This window comes from Mirounga leonina, unplaced genomic scaffold (assembly GCF_011800145.1).
Source record: "Mirounga leonina isolate KUSES-001 unplaced genomic scaffold, KU_Mleo_1.0 Mir_173, whole genome shotgun sequence".
Taxonomy (NCBI): domain Eukaryota; kingdom Metazoa; phylum Chordata; class Mammalia; order Carnivora; family Phocidae; genus Mirounga; species Mirounga leonina.
The window spans coordinates 24398349-24413988 of record NW_023270447.1 but is presented as its reverse complement, the minus strand read 5'-3'; the positions used below and the strand labels follow the sequence as shown (position 1 = coordinate 24413988).

General features: G+C 41.0%; 1 long non-coding RNA gene across 2 annotated transcripts; it reads right to left on the bottom strand.

Annotated features, from left to right (window-relative positions):
• Positions 1-4625: 4625 nt before the first annotated feature.
• Positions 4626-15230, bottom strand: LOC118019219. 2 transcript variants are annotated; one of them, XR_004681625.1, is made up of 4 exons: positions 14996-15230; positions 8434-8604; positions 5967-6067; positions 4626-4906 (listed from the first exon to the last, which is right to left on the bottom strand). It is a non-coding gene; the product is annotated as an uncharacterized LOC118019219 (long non-coding RNA). The 2 variants fall into 2 exon arrangements; XR_004681624.1 differs by lacking the exon at positions 4626-4906 and having other exon boundaries at positions 5820-6067.
• Between the last annotated feature and the right edge of the window lie 410 nt (positions 15231-15640).

Genomic DNA, 15640 nt, shown 5'->3' with positions numbered 1-15640 from the left:
GCCTGCCGTGCGCGGCGGCAAGAGAAAGCTTGGGTTAGGCCAGATGCAGCGTGCATACAAACCAGGGCATACATGGAATCTTCACTTGGAGGGGGCCAATATAATCAGTTTGCCAGTTCTTCACCGGTTGGGAACCGCAGCAAATGGCCTCAGATTCTTTCAGCAGTTGCCTTGGGAGCTGTTTAGAACACCCAGGACAGCCTGTTCCCTCCTTAGTGAAGTCACTGTACTCCAAGGGCAATTTGGCATCATTGACAAAATGCCATCCCACCCGGGCACTGTGATGGCCATTCTTTCTGTGCACCCAATCTGCGTACCTACTGAAGGGTCATTAGCTAAGGCCTGTGCCTGAGGTAGGGCATCAACTTCCCAATTGCCAGGGGGTCAGTGCCTTATGAGCTGTGGCATGGAAAACAGTGAGGCCTGCCTCAGACAAGATCTTGCAGATGGACTCGAATGTCTTCCCACACATCTTTACCCCACAAGGGCTTATTCGTAATCATCCACCCCTTAGCCTCGCATTGTCCAAGCCATAGAGCTAATCCCTTTGGTAGAGCCCAGCTGTCAGTGTAAAGGGTTAACGGTCAGGGCTCCTGCGTGATCACTGGCCAGACCACTCAGCTCCACCCAGCGGCTGCAGTGGGAGAGGCCCTACCTGGGGGGGAGCGCTCTGTACCCTGCTAGGAGCAGCTGCTCTATGGGGTATATTGGGTTTCTGCCCCCTTCCAGAACTGGGACCAAAACCCTAGGGGCACTCTCCCCTCTGTCTACCCGTATCTTTGGAGTCACGGACATATTTAACTCAAGCGTTAGCCCTATTTGGGAGATGCCCAGAGCTTTAATCGGCTTTGCTAGTATTTTTGCTTTCTCAAAACCAGCTTGCTGCTCTGATCCCCAGTCCCACGTGTGCCCTTTCTTTACCCGGCAGAATAAGAGATGGAAGCACTATGCCAGGTAGGGAAGAAAAGTCCTCCCCAACCCCCAAATCTCTACAGAGGCTTGCACCTCCTTCACATTTTTAGGGGTTGAATAGGATTGTACCTTATCAATCATAACTTTTGGGACAACGTTAAGTCTTACCCGACCAGATGATACCCAAAACCTTATGGCAGTGCCTGGGCCTTGAATTTTCTGTGGATTCACTGCCCCTCCTTTCCCTGGCAGAGTCTCCAGCAAAGCCTGTAAGATGTCCTATGGCAGAGGCAAATCTCTACTTGTTAACATTATGCCCACTGATGTACATTTTACTGACGTGAGGAAGGAGAACAGGGACAGGTCCCAGTCACCATCCCATGACATATTGTGGGGCAATGCAGGTAGCCTTGGGGGAGTACTTAAAAGGTTTATTATCCTTTTATACTTATATCCTTAAGTACTCATGCCTCCTACATGAAGGCAAATTGATCCTGGTTACCAGAAACCTGTACTTGTCCAAGTCTTTTCTATGAATCTCCTGAGGAAAACAGCAACTCTGCAAGTGACAGACTTAAAAATGGCCATGGTTAAAGATCTGATGGGAGTTTCTTATACACCTGGTAAAGACAACACCTACAAACCTTGTTTTTAATTTAACTATAAACTTTATCATTTTTAAATTTAATTCATTATAAAACTTTGTTTATAATTTTTTATCAAGAGCAGACCAACAATACAAAAAAATGTTGTCTTTTTAATTGAGAGAAAACCACATTTCAATCTTATACCAGTGTACTTTTTAAACTCATTTATTCCAATCTTCATCAGTCCTGACCACCCATAAAATTCCTTTCCAAAGATTCCGCTTCACAAACCTTCCACAACTTTCTTTTTCATTCAGATTTTGTTCTACGTTTTTCCTCTCTAAAAAACCAATCTCAATTTAGGACAATATTGCTTTTACTTTTCCCCTCAGTAAAAATGTATTTTCATTCCTTATACCTTTCTCATACATCTCCTCCTTTCCCTACCTACAGAGTTGTTTTCCTTATCATTTTCAGCAGTCTGTATTTGAAAAAGCCTTTCCCCCACCTTTTCTTTCTTTAGTCCCTGTGGGCAATGTTTTGGTTATCACCTGGGGTGTTACATTTTAAAGACAGGACGAGAGTTACAAATTCAAGGGACAGAGAATGCAAGTTTTCTCCTAAAAGTTTCAAGGGCAATTGCTATTTAAAATTTTTCTTTGTATTAAGGGTCAGAAGACATGCAGCTTATCATCATTTACTATAATCTTTTTTAAAAATTTTCATTACTTTTTAGAGATTCCACCTCTTAGTGTCCTAATCAGGCTTTGTCACAAGTGCCCTGATCTCTATCTGTGGTATCTTGTGCCCTCCTAGCTTTGAAAAACAGCACTTCAAGGTCTCTAACTTTTTATCCTGCTCTTCCATCTTGTCAAATACAAACATCTAGTTTTGCTTCCTCTCGTGCTTAAACTACAATAAAAACTGAAGCCCATAAAGACAAGGAGGTGACAGCAACATAATTTTGGAAGCTGGAAAACACGAGGGTAAGTACGCCATACCCCAACAGTAGGGAAAGCTGAGAAACAACCCAATTTAAACCACAGAAATCCTCAAAATGTTCCAGAACTGCAAGAGGAGCCTCAGGAATTCAGGGTCAAGGGGGGAACAGGAGGAGGTTGTCTGAAAATAAGGGGACAGGTGTCGGCTTGGGGCAGATAGGTTACACATGGAATATAAAAATAGCAGTGGGCTCTGTTCAAAGTAGGTAATACCCCTTTGCTCACTTAATTCTCACAACAACCCATGAGACAGACTCAACTATTGTCATCTCCAGTTTACAGATGAAGGGGCACCAGAAGTCAAATAACACTTTCACACAGATAGTAAGGTGTGGAGCTAGGCTTTGAACTTAGGCAGTGTATCCAAAGGCCACGATCTTAAGTATGCTATTCAGTCTCCATCCCACAGCTGAGAAGAGCAAGGCTCAGGCCAGTCACATGCTTGGGATCCCCATCCCTCGCTGCCCTTGAGCAAGAATCATCAGTTCAGATGGAGGAACACAGCAACCCAGGGCCATTTTCAGCAACACAGCAGTGTTATTTTGGTAGATGGTGATTTAGATTAGCTAACAAGACTACAGTCAGCTTTGCCGCGATGGAGAAAACAGGCACCATTAGGGTGACACAATCCAAGACTCTACCATAAGACTGTGCAGCATGGGCCAGGATAGCTCCCAGAATCTCCAGGGGCCATTCTTACCACACGTTGAATAGAAGCTCTCAGAGTCCCACCTTACACCCATCTTCCCCTCCCGTACTCAATAGTGTTCAGCCCTTACTGGGGTCCTCCAGTATCACAAGGTCACCACCCCACTCAGTAAGCAGCCCAGCCTACTGTAGGGAAAGTAATAATTACAAAAAGCTTCTTAACCTTGAGCTGGAAATTGTCTACTATTACCCTAATTGGCCCTGGGTTTTCCTTTGGGGGGACCTCCAGAACAACTACAATAGCTTTTCCACAAGGTACTCTTCAGGTATTCAAGATGAACAACCAATATCTCCTCCTCTTCTGCTTCCCAAATTTTTCCTTGTCTGGACTAAATAAATCAAATTCCCTCAACTGTTCGTCATATAACATAGTTTTCAAACTTTTCACCATCCACCGGGACCCTTTTTTGATGAGCTTTAAGGACATGGTGCACAGCTAATCTGTGCATTCCAGCTCAGGCATGATCCGGCCAATGCAGCAGACGGCAAAATTGTTACCTCCTATGAGCTGACATGCCTTAGTGCTTTGGGGGCAGTAATGACGTCTTAGCTTTCTGGGCAGTGATATACCTCTTGGCTCGTAACAAATTCATGACCCTCTTACTATGTCTGTTTGGCAGAAGTATTGTTCAACCGGTTCTCTTCCGTCTTGTACGCATGCAGTCAATTTGCTTAATGTAGAAAGGACTTTACACCCATCTCTTGAAATCCTATCTTACTGGAGCCAGTCCATCTTGCATGCAGAGACTCAGAGACAATGTGTCCTTGGTACTCCAATTAGAGAAGTTTAGGAAAAAAGCTGACAACCTGTCACCCTAACACTTTAAAATGGCTTCTGTCTGCATGCATGGACAGCGCCGAAAAGGTGTCCACTCACCTGCTGCCAAACAGCGGGGACCAACAGGGACAGAGGTGTCCCTGGAACTGCTGACGCTCTGGGGGCTGTTCCTAGGGCCGCTTTGCCTCTCTTTGCTTTTCACAGCTCTCATTTTTTAATCCAAAAGCAACCAGAATAAACTTCAAGAAGACACTAGGATGCAAAATCTTTTCATAGAATTGACAGAAATGCCTCTGACAGTCTGCAAATATTTCCTTGACAGTTTATGTGTACATCAGGGGGTTGTCTCTAAAACTTTGGCGGTGTAATCTCTTATTTTGAATGAAGACCAAGTCCTCAGAAGTAATCGGGCTTTTACCCGATATAACATCAAACGTGTAGAAAACAGTTTATAATTTATAGTGTGCTTTTACTAGGCAATAAGAGTATTTTGCAATGTTATGGCATACTGTTTTTGTTTCAAAACCAATTTTAAAGTTCTTATAGTTGAAAATTCTGATTAAAATATTAAGTTTTCTAATCCTGGCTCCCAGGTGTGTGTGTGTGTGTGTGTGTGTGTGTTTTAATATCCCTTTCCAGTGCAAGAAAAAAAATGTCATGAGTTGTTCTAGCATGAATGAGAAACAGCTGTGGCCATCACTATCCCATCTCTATTGCCTGGGTGATCCTGCTTAGGGCTTGCTTGCTTGCTTCATCAATGGAAGACGTGTTCCTTCAGAATTGGAATTCACTGAGGAATAAGACCTGTCTTATATCTGTGGGACAATTTGAATTTTAGTTGGCAGCTCTCCAGTGGAATCTTTGAGCAAAGGGAAATCAGCTACGGATGATACCGCTTGATGAAACAGGACACCGTACAGCTGTAATTTTAAGCAGAGAAACAGAGCCAAATAAAATTTTTTAAAAGTATCCACTCTATAATCAAAACTGAAGCCTCATTAAATGCCATCTAACAAAAAACTAAAAGAGCTAGTAATGGGCAACAAAATGATCATGTTAAGAATTCTGACAACAGGCAGAATCATTATGGAAAGCAAAGGAAGGGGGCAAAGCAATGGAATCACAAACAGAATGATTAGCCTCACTGAGCTCAGATTTATTAGATAAAGTCCAGTTGGTCATCCTCACGAGGTCAGAACCTTACCATATGGTGACTATTCACAGAATCCAAAAGGATGGGAAACAGGGCCCATTTAAATTACATATTGAATTAATAATGGCAAAATAACCAATAGTCTCCTTGGTATGGAGTTTTTAAATTACGCTTTTAAATACTAATAATATTTGTGATCACTATCACATCATTAACAGCAACAGTATAAGTAATTATCTTTAGCTGCCATGTCGCTGTCCACAATGCACTTTAATACATATATATATTATCTCATTAAAACACGTCCAGTGACTAGTCATAGATTCAGATACAGTACCTCTCCAGCATATTGCAAATAGATATGTGAAGCTCAATCCTTGAACTGGAGCACGATTACCACCAACTTTAGTCCCTTGCCTTTGTGAGGACGCCAAGGACTCCCCTTGCCCCCCTCCCCGCCCCTGACCGCGTTTGCTTGGCTGCACCTCGGCTGTCCCTGCTCGCGGTACTGCGGCTCGTTTTGCCCAAGACCCTCTGTGCTGCGGTTTGTTTTCCTCCAAGAGTGTTTGCTTTTGCTCTTGCTGCGGAGGCGGCGGGGATACGCAGGCTGCCTGTGCCTGCGACTTTGTGGCGGCTGCTGCGGCTGGACCCTGCCCGCGGGAGAGCTGCCGCTCTGGTCCTCCCTGGGGCGCTGTCCCCCACCCCCCACCACCGTGTGCTGCTTGCGCCTCGTCCAGAGGCCCGTGTCCCCCACCTTCCGGCTCGCGCTTTCCAGAAGGTGTCACAGAAAACGTTACCATTTTTGATAGAAACTTGAATGGGATTACCTCCAGCTTCGGTCTGAATTCCAGAATTTCACTGCGATGTTGTTTTGGTTGGAGACACATGCTTACGTTGGCCAAGTTTGTATGATGTTTTCTGTTTTATGCTATAAGTAAAATTAATATTGATGATGATTCATGAAAAGGGGTCACAGAGCGGAGTGAGCAAGAGTTCAAGCTCCGCAATCATACAGAGCTGGGTTCAAATCTCAGTTCTGCCTAATTCTAATCATTAGACCACAAGAATGTGGTCTGTGAATTTTTATGTTGTATGACAACCTAACAATAGTCTCATTCTCACAGGATGCTAGGAGAATCATGAAAACAAGGAAATGCATGTAAAGTCCTTTGTACCTGATACATATTAATACTAATTTTCATTACTGTTCTTACTGGAGTATCAATTACCAGATCCTCCACAAAGCTAAGAGTGTGTTCTGCACATGTAAGGGATTTAATAGTAACATTACGTAAGTTTTGGTTTCATAATGAAATGAATAAATGCATATTATTAGTAGATGGTACCTCTAATATCTTATTCAATGAAATTGTAAGATATAAACTTTGCACATCCCTTTATTTAAGAACCAAATATTTTCATTATTAGTTTATAAAGTTCTGGAAGGTTTAAGCCATCAAAGCTAATAGAAAAAATTTCTGGCTTTAGCAAAAATTGCCTCTGACAGACCTTAAAATGAAGCAAATGCAATCTTCTCTCCAGGGAGAAAAATCAAATGCAGGTAAGGGTTTGTAAATATTTAAAGAGGAATAAAATTAAATCTGTCAATATTCATTTATTCAGTCATTCGTACATACTATTTAATGAATATGTCTTGAGTATTACAATGCCCTCAGTTTATTCTGTATTAATCCCTTTAAATTTATTGCTGGCTGCGGCAAAGGCTGCATTGGTCTGAGGCCTGGATGAGGCCATGGGATTTGCGGGCCAGAAAGGAGCCCATCCTAGGACTCAGCATCTGCGACCATCAGTGGGGATGTGGCCATTCCTTCCCAGCCTTCTTCACAGGATGCCCTCCTCTTCCCGACCTCTGTGCTGGTATCTCAGCGCTCCATCTTGGACCTCTTTTCTTCTTAATCCATACTCACTTTTTGAATGATTTCATCCAGTCCCATGACTTCAAATACAACCTATATGCTTATGAACCCCAGCTTTCTATCTTCACCATCACCCCTCACCTGAGCTCCAGATTTGAACATTTAATGATCTACTTCATACTGGCATTTGGGCATTTAACAGGCATCTCAAACTCACCCTGTCGAAGTTAAGCTCCCGATTTCCATCCCCTACTTGCTTCTGCTCCAGTGTCCCCACCTCAGTAATCCCCTAGCCAATCACCAGACTGCTCAGGCAAAGCCCCCTTTCTCTCCCCAACATATATTTATTCATTTAGTGTCATCTTAACCATCCAGAAGAGATTTAATTTTTCTTCTTCATCTCTGAATTCCTGTTACTTAGAATAGTGTCTGATGCATAAAAGACAGTCGATAAGATGTTTGTGAAATGGATAAGTGAATGTCTCTACTTCCTTCCCACCCAGAAAACATAGCACTGGGGGCAGACTGAAGTTCAGGTCCTTGACTTTTTGATAACATTTACTGAGCACTTATGTGCTAGGAATACTACTAGCAGGTTTTTTTTTTTTTTTTTTAATATTCATTATCTTATTTAATCTTCAAACCCTACAAAGTATGTATTCCTACTGTCATTATTATTACTACTTCCTCTTTTACAGATGAGGGAACAACTCAGCAAGGTTCAGTAACTTGGCCAACACAGCTGGTAAGAGATAGGTAAGTGTTGGGAAAGGCAGTTGCGAGTGGTTTGTTGACCCTTGAGCAACTGCTGAAGAGTGCCTTGGGCTGGAACATTCCCTTGTATGGAGATAAAGAGCCATCACAACCTGTGCTGCTGGACTTAGCTCCTTCTTTGGAACTATCTTTCCTTCTTCTGGGTTTGGCGTATACTCAGGGGCTCTCTCCCTGCTTTTTCAAGATCCTTATCTTATGTATATGTGTACAGGCAGGAGCATAGAGGTAAGCTCTCTCTAAAACAGCTCTAAAAAAAATCTTTCAAGCTGTTCAGCCAAGGCTCCAGATAATTCCAATCTCTCATCGCTCAGATTTTTCCATTCTTAAGTATGATTTGTTTACTGTTACGAAGTGAGTCACAGGACATATGGAGAATTAACTCAGATATCTGGTACCATGTGAGTGGACAAGCTTTTTCCCCCTGAACACACAGGGGCACAGAATATTGTGTATGTTTATGCTGTCTCCAGGGATTTGGAAGAATTGGACATAAGGGAAAAAAACTCCTGTTGTTCCTGACAACATTCAAAATTATATCCTGGAGGATCCTTTTAAATAAATAGAATTAACTTCTAGAGAAAAGAAGCTTGACGGTACCGGACTCACTGATGATATTGCTGGGCTTTTTTTAAGTCACACTTACGTCTCAAGATGCTTATAACATTGTCATCTCCAAAGAGATTCATTGCAGCAGTGTGTCTGCCGTGTTGATGCCCAAGAAATATTCTAATTCTGGTGAAGAGGTTCTTTATATCTTTCCCCTTGGAAAGTCATTCACATGGATATTTTGTTTCAGAATATTCCATTTTTCTTCCTGAAATGCGCATCATTATGTAAGACTTAGTATTTCATTTCTGATACCTCTACTTATCCACAACATGGTTAGAGATCAATCTCTCACTATTCTTGTGAAACTTGGTAAGAGATTGAGAACAGAAGTTTTTCATATTTCATTGCTCAAGTACAAACAGTTGATTATCTAAAGAACATGTTTAATCCTGGTTGGCCTTTTCCTGCCTCCCCAAAGTCTCCAAGACAGAATCAGACAACCATGGAATGTTAGAAACAGAAGAGACATCAGAAACTCCAAACTTAATCCCTCCTTTTAGAGATGACATGACTTGCTTACGTCCACTGCCATGATTTGTTTCCAGGGAATAGAAATGCATCAAACTATTCACATGGGCAAGAAAAAAATTAGGAAAAGAAACCAGCTTCCAAAATGAACTGAAAATATAAACTAAATGGTTTTTGTTGCCCTCCTCTGTAACACCCACCCTCCATTAACAGAAACATGAGAAAGTTCAGAGAAAGCTCAGAGATTGATAACACCTGTATTTGGTGTGCAGTTTTTATTATAAAATTGAAAAGATTGAATTTGATACATTTATTAGGTCTTGGGCCAATTAAAAACTCATCCAGTTGTCTGTTTGCAACAGTGAGCAATGAACACAAGAATGACAATGACAATTCCCAACATGGTGTGTCCAAATGAAACTGCAAAAGGTTCTAGGACTTGATAAAATGGTTAAGATATTACTCATCTGGAGTACCATCCTTATATCAGACAAACTAGATTTTAAACCAAAGACTGTAGTAAGAGAAGAAGAGGAACACTATATCATAATAAAGGGGTCTATCCAACAAGAAGATCTAATAACTGTAAATATTTATGCCCCCCAACTTAGGAGCACCCAAATACATAAGTCAATTAATAACAAACTTAAAGAAACTCATTGATAATAATACAATAATAGCAGGGGACTTTAATACCCCACTCAACAGCAATGAACAGATCATCTAAGCAGAAGATCAACAAGGAAAGAGTGGCTTTGAATGACACACTGGACCAGATGGACTTCACAGATATATTCAGAGCTTTTCATCCATACCTTCTTTTTGAGTGCACATGGAATATTCTCCAGAATAGATCACAAACTGGGTCACAAATCAGGCCTCAACCAGTACAAAAAGACTGAGATCATACCATGCATATTTTCAGACTACAATGCTGTGAAACTTAAAGTCAACCACGAGAAAAATTTCAGAAAGAGCCAATGGAGGTTAAAGAACATCCTACTAGGGGCGCCTGGTTGGCTCAGTAGATTTAGTGTCTGCCCTTGGCTCTGGGCATGGTCCCAGGGTTCTGGGATCAAGCCCTGCATCAAGCTCCCTGCTCAGTGGGGAGCCTGCTTCTCCCTCTCCTTCTGCCCCTGCTCATGCTTTCTCTCTTTCTCAAATAAATAAAATCTTAAAAAAAAAAATAGAACATCCTACTAAAGAATGAATGGGTTAAACCAGGAAATTAAAGAAGAAATTAAAAAAAAAATACATGGAAGCAAATGAAAACGAAAACACAACAGTCCAAAACCTTTGGGATGCAGCAAAGGCAGTCCTAAGAGGGAAGTATATCACAATACAGGCCTACCTCAAGAAGCAAGACAAGTTTCAATACACAACCTAACCTTACACCTAAAGCAGCTGGAAAAAGAACAGAAAATAAAGCCTAAAACGAGCAGAAGAAGGGAAATAATAAAGATTAGAGCAGAAATCAATGATATAGAAATCAAAACAACAGTAGAACAGATCAATGAAACTAGGAGCTGGTTCTTTGAAAGAATTAACAAAATTGATAAATCCCCTGCCTGACTTATCAAAAAGAAAAGAGAAAGGACCCAAAGAAATAAAATCATGAATGAAAGAGGAGGGATCACAACCAACACCACAGAAATACAAACAATTTTAAGAGAATATTATTAGCAATTATGAGCCAAAAATTTGGCCAGTCTGAAAGAAATGGATAAATTCCTAGAAATATATAAACTCTCAAAAATGAAACAGTAATAGAAAACCTGAACAGACTCATAACCAGCAAAGAAACTGAATCAGTAATCAAAAATCTCCCAACAAACAAGAGTCCAGGGCCAGATGGCTTCCCAGGGGAATTCTACCAAACATTTAAAGAATTAATATCTAATCTTCTGAAACTGTTCCAAAAAAATAGAAATGGAAGGAAAACTTCCAAACTTATCCTATGAGACCAGCATTAGCTTGATTCCAAAACCAAAGACCCCACTAAAAAGGAGAATTACAGACCAATATCCCTGATGAACATGGATGCAAAAATTCTCAACAAGATACCAGCTAAAAGAATTCAAGATTACATCAAAAGGATTATTCACCATGATCAAGTGGGATTTATTCCTCGACTGCAGGGCTGGTTCAATATCTCCAAATCAATCAATGTGATACACCACAGTAATAAAAGAAAGGATAAGAACTATATGATCCTCTCAATAGATTGAGAAAAAGCATTCGGCAAGATAAAGCATCCTTTCTTGATAAAAATCCTCAAGAAAGCAGGGATAGAAGGAACAAACGTCAACATCATAAAGGCCATAACAAAAACGCCACAGCAAATATCATTCTCAATGGGGAAGAACTGAGAGCTTTTCCCCTAAGGTCAGGAACACGACAGGGATGTCCACTCTCACCACTGTTGTTCAACATAGGACTGGAAGTCCCAGCCTCAGCAGTCAGACAACAAAAAGAAATAAAATGCATCCAAATCAGCAAGGAAGAATTCAAACTTTCACTCTTCACAGATGACATAATACTATGTAGAAAACCCAAAAGACTCCACCAAAAAATTGCTAGAACTGATACATGAATTCAGCAAAGTCACAGGTTATAAAATCGATGTAGAGCAATCTGTTGCATTTCTATACACCAATAATGAAGCAGCAGAAAGGGAAATCAAGGAATTGCTCCCATTAACAATTACACCAAAACCACATCTAGGAATAAACCTAACCAAAGAGATAAAAGATCTGTACTCTGAAAGCTATGGAACACCAATGAAAGAAATTGAGGAAGACACAAAGAAGTGGAAAAACATTCCATGCTCATGGATTAGAACAAATATTGTTAAAATATCTATACTACCCAAAGCGATCTACACATTCAATACAATCCCTATCAAAATAACACCAGCACTTTTCACAGAGCTGGAACAAATAATCCTAACATTTGTATGGAACCAGAAAAGACCCCAGATAGCCAAAGGAATGTTGAAAAAGAAAACCAAAGCTGGAGGCATCACAATTCCGGACTTCCAGCTCTATTACAAAGCTGTCATCATCAAGACAGCATGGTACTGGCACAAAAACAGACGCATAGATCAGTGGAACAGAATAGAGAGCCCAGAAATGGAACCACAATTATATGGTCAACTAATCTTTGATAAAGCAGGAAAGAATATTCATTGGAAAAAAAAACAAATCTCTTCAACAAATGGTGTTGGGAAAATTGGATAGCCACATGCAGAAGAATGAAACTGGACCACTTTATTACACCATACACAAATTCAAAATGGATGGAAGATCTAAATGTGAGACAGGAATCCATCAAAATCCTAGAGGAGAACAGGCAGCAACCTCTTTGACGTTGGCCACAGCAACTTCTTACTAGATAGGTCTCTGGAGGCAAGGGAAACAAAAGCAAAAACTACTGGGACTTCAAGATAAAAACTCCTGCACAGTGAAGAAAAACAATCAACAAAACTAAAAGGCAACCTTTAAATGAGAGAAGATATTTGCAAATGACATATCTGATAAAGGGCTAGGAGCCAAAATCTATATAGAACTTATCAAACTCAACACCCCAAAAATACCTATATAATCCAGTTAAGAAATGGGCAGAAGGCATGAACAGACATTTGTCCAAAGAAGACATACAGATGGCAAACAGACACATGAAAAAATGCTCAACATCGCTCGGCATCAGGGAAATACAAATCAAAACCACAATGAGATACCACCTCATACCTGTCAGAATGGCTAAAATTAACAACACAGGAAACAAAAGATGTTGGCGAGGCTGCATAGAAAGGTAAGACACTGTTGGCAGGAATGCAAACTGGTGCAGCCACTCTGGAAAACAGTAAGGAGGTTCCTCAAAAAGTTAAAAATAGAACTACCTTTTGACCCAGCAATTGCACTACTAGGTATTTATCCAAAGGATATAAAAATACTGATTTGAAGGGGCACATGCACCCCAACGTTTATAGCAGGATTATCAATAGCCAAATTATGGAAAGAGCCCAGATGTCCTTCAACTGATGAATGGATAAGAAGATGTGATACATATATCACACACACACACAATGGACTATTACTCAGTCATCAAAAAGAATGAAATCTGGCCATTTGCAATGACATGGATGGAGCTGGAGTATATTATGCTAGGTGAAATAAGTCAGTCAGAGAAAGACAAATACCATATGATTTCACTCATGTGGAATTTAAGAAACAATACAGATGAACACAGGGGAGGGGAAGAAAAAGTAAAAAAAGATAAAAACAGAGAGTGAGGCAAACCATAAGAGACTCTTAACTACAGAGAACAAACTGAGAGTTGCTGGAGGGGAGATGGGTGGGGGGATGGGGTAATTGGGTGATGGGAATTAAGGAGGGCATGTGATGTAATGAGCACTGGGTGTTATATGCAACTGATGAGTCACTAAATTCTACCCCTGAAACTAATACTACACTATATGTTAGCTAACTTACATTTAAATAAAACCTTGGAAGAATGAATGAATGAATGAAGACATTACCTCATAATAAAAGCAAGTTCCCTTAAAATAGCACTTCAATTTGCAGTAGTCACTCTGGATGGCTAGGTGAGGTTATTTATATTATCTTGGTCAATTATGTAATTGCTACCATTAAGTTTTCTGGGCAAATGAACTCATCACTCTTTGCTTCCACCCCTACCAACTTCAAGAATTGTCATGAAGATAAATCAGACAAAATGCATGAAGACAGAAGCTTTAAACTAGGGTTCTTTGGAAGTGCACAAGTGAATTGTGTGTAAGATTGGTGTATGCATGTGCACAGAGCATTTTTCTGGTTAGAAGCTTTTATCAAACTCTTTTAAAGGAATCCATAACTCCAAAGTGGTTAAGAAGCATTTATAGTCAACCAAAAAAAAAAAAAAAAAGATTTCATTAGAGCTATTTTAGAGACAACCTCTACCTACTTGCCCCCGCCAAAGACACATAAATAAGATAAGGATCTTGAAAAAACAGAGTTCCTGAAATTACAAGCATCCTTGTAATGCCAAGAAAGTCACTACCCTGCATGATAACGAAATTGTCGATGGCAACACCAGCAGACCTCAACCTGAGTCATAGTCAATTTGGCTACTCCGATCAAAGAATACCCTTTCTGTCAACACAAATAAAGCCTATACAGCCTCAGAAAATAGAGTTTCTTTAGCTATCACTGCCTCATCCCCTCTACCTGCTCCTCATAATCATTTCTTGACATGCACACTGACCCTCTTGATTTCTAATTCACGCTGGTAGTAAACAACAGATTCAATGACCTAGCACTTATTATTTCACAAGGATACATTGAGTGTCTCCCAGTTTCTGGGCACTGTGCTAGCCAGGGATGCGACAGCAAACATTACGAAGCCTGAGCCAACCAGAACCAGAAGGAAGCCAGGATAGTGCTGGGGGGGGGGGGGGGGGGGGGGGGGGGGGGAGGGTACCGCACAAGGAGAAGCACAGCAGGCCACACACACACAAGATGAACTCCTAATTTGGTCTTGATGATCAGTCAAGGAAAAGAATATTAATAAACATCCCTTAAATAGCATTCACTGTATACCAGACACTCTTCCAAGTGCTTTTTATCACTGTTTAATTCACCAGAGGATTCCAATAATGCTAGCAGAAGAACCAGTTTGCAACGCAAGGAGAAAAGGTCTCTGGAACGTTCCAGGCAGAAGTAAGAGCAGGCATAAGGCCCCAGGGTGGGAGTGTGGCAGGGCGGCTCCCGCCAGCTCACCGCGTCTCACTGTTAAGTACGGGAGTTTGCAAGCCAGTCCCTGCTGGTAGCTCAACGCCAGCCACGGCAGGGGTATTATTTTACGGAAGGTGGCAAATACCACAAATCAATCAGAATTGATTTTTGTCATTGTTGTTGTTGGTTTGGTTTGGTTTTTGTTTTTGCGAGGCAGCTCATCAGCACATCACTGCCCCGGGGCGTGGGAAATGATGACTTGACCAAGAGGGTCATTAACCATTCTGATGCGACAGGTGGAATGGCCTTCTCTAAGATTCCATCCTTGCCTCTTGAAGATCAACCAAATGAGGTTTGTTAAAGACGCGAGTATAACTAGAAAATATCTCATACCGTTAGTCCATTTTATGTTGAGCTGAGGACACACCCAACCTGAAATTTTTTGCGTGTTTATCTGGGCATCACTTCCAGAGACAAAGTTACTTGTGTTTTTTTATGCAGTTCAAGGCCGTTTTGTTGACAGATGTTACAGTGGTGTGCCAGTATAAACTTAAAGGGAGAAAACAGATGGCATGTTAGAATATCATATAAAAATAATTTAATATTTTGGGACACCTGGGTGGCTCAGTCGTTAAGCCTCTGCCTTCAGCTCAGGTCATGAGCCCAGGGTCCTGGGATGGAGCCCTGCATTGGGCTCCCTGCTCAGTGGGGAGCCTGCTTCTCCCTCTGCCTGCCGCTCCCCCTGCTTGTGCTCTCTCTCTCTTTCTCTCTTGCATGCATGCTCACAAATAAATAAAATCTTTTTAAAAATTAAAGAAAATAATTTAACATTTTACTGGCATTTTGACCCAATTTAAACTGAACAATTAGATCCCTACATTGTATCTGAAATATACATATCATCCTCCAGCTCAGTAGTTAAGCTAACCTAGCCCTCTCAAATTATGAAACCACTCTTGTTGGCATAGTGCATAGATAAAAGCAATTTTTATATCCAGACTAGATGCAAAGTCTGTGAATAAAGCACAATATCTTTAA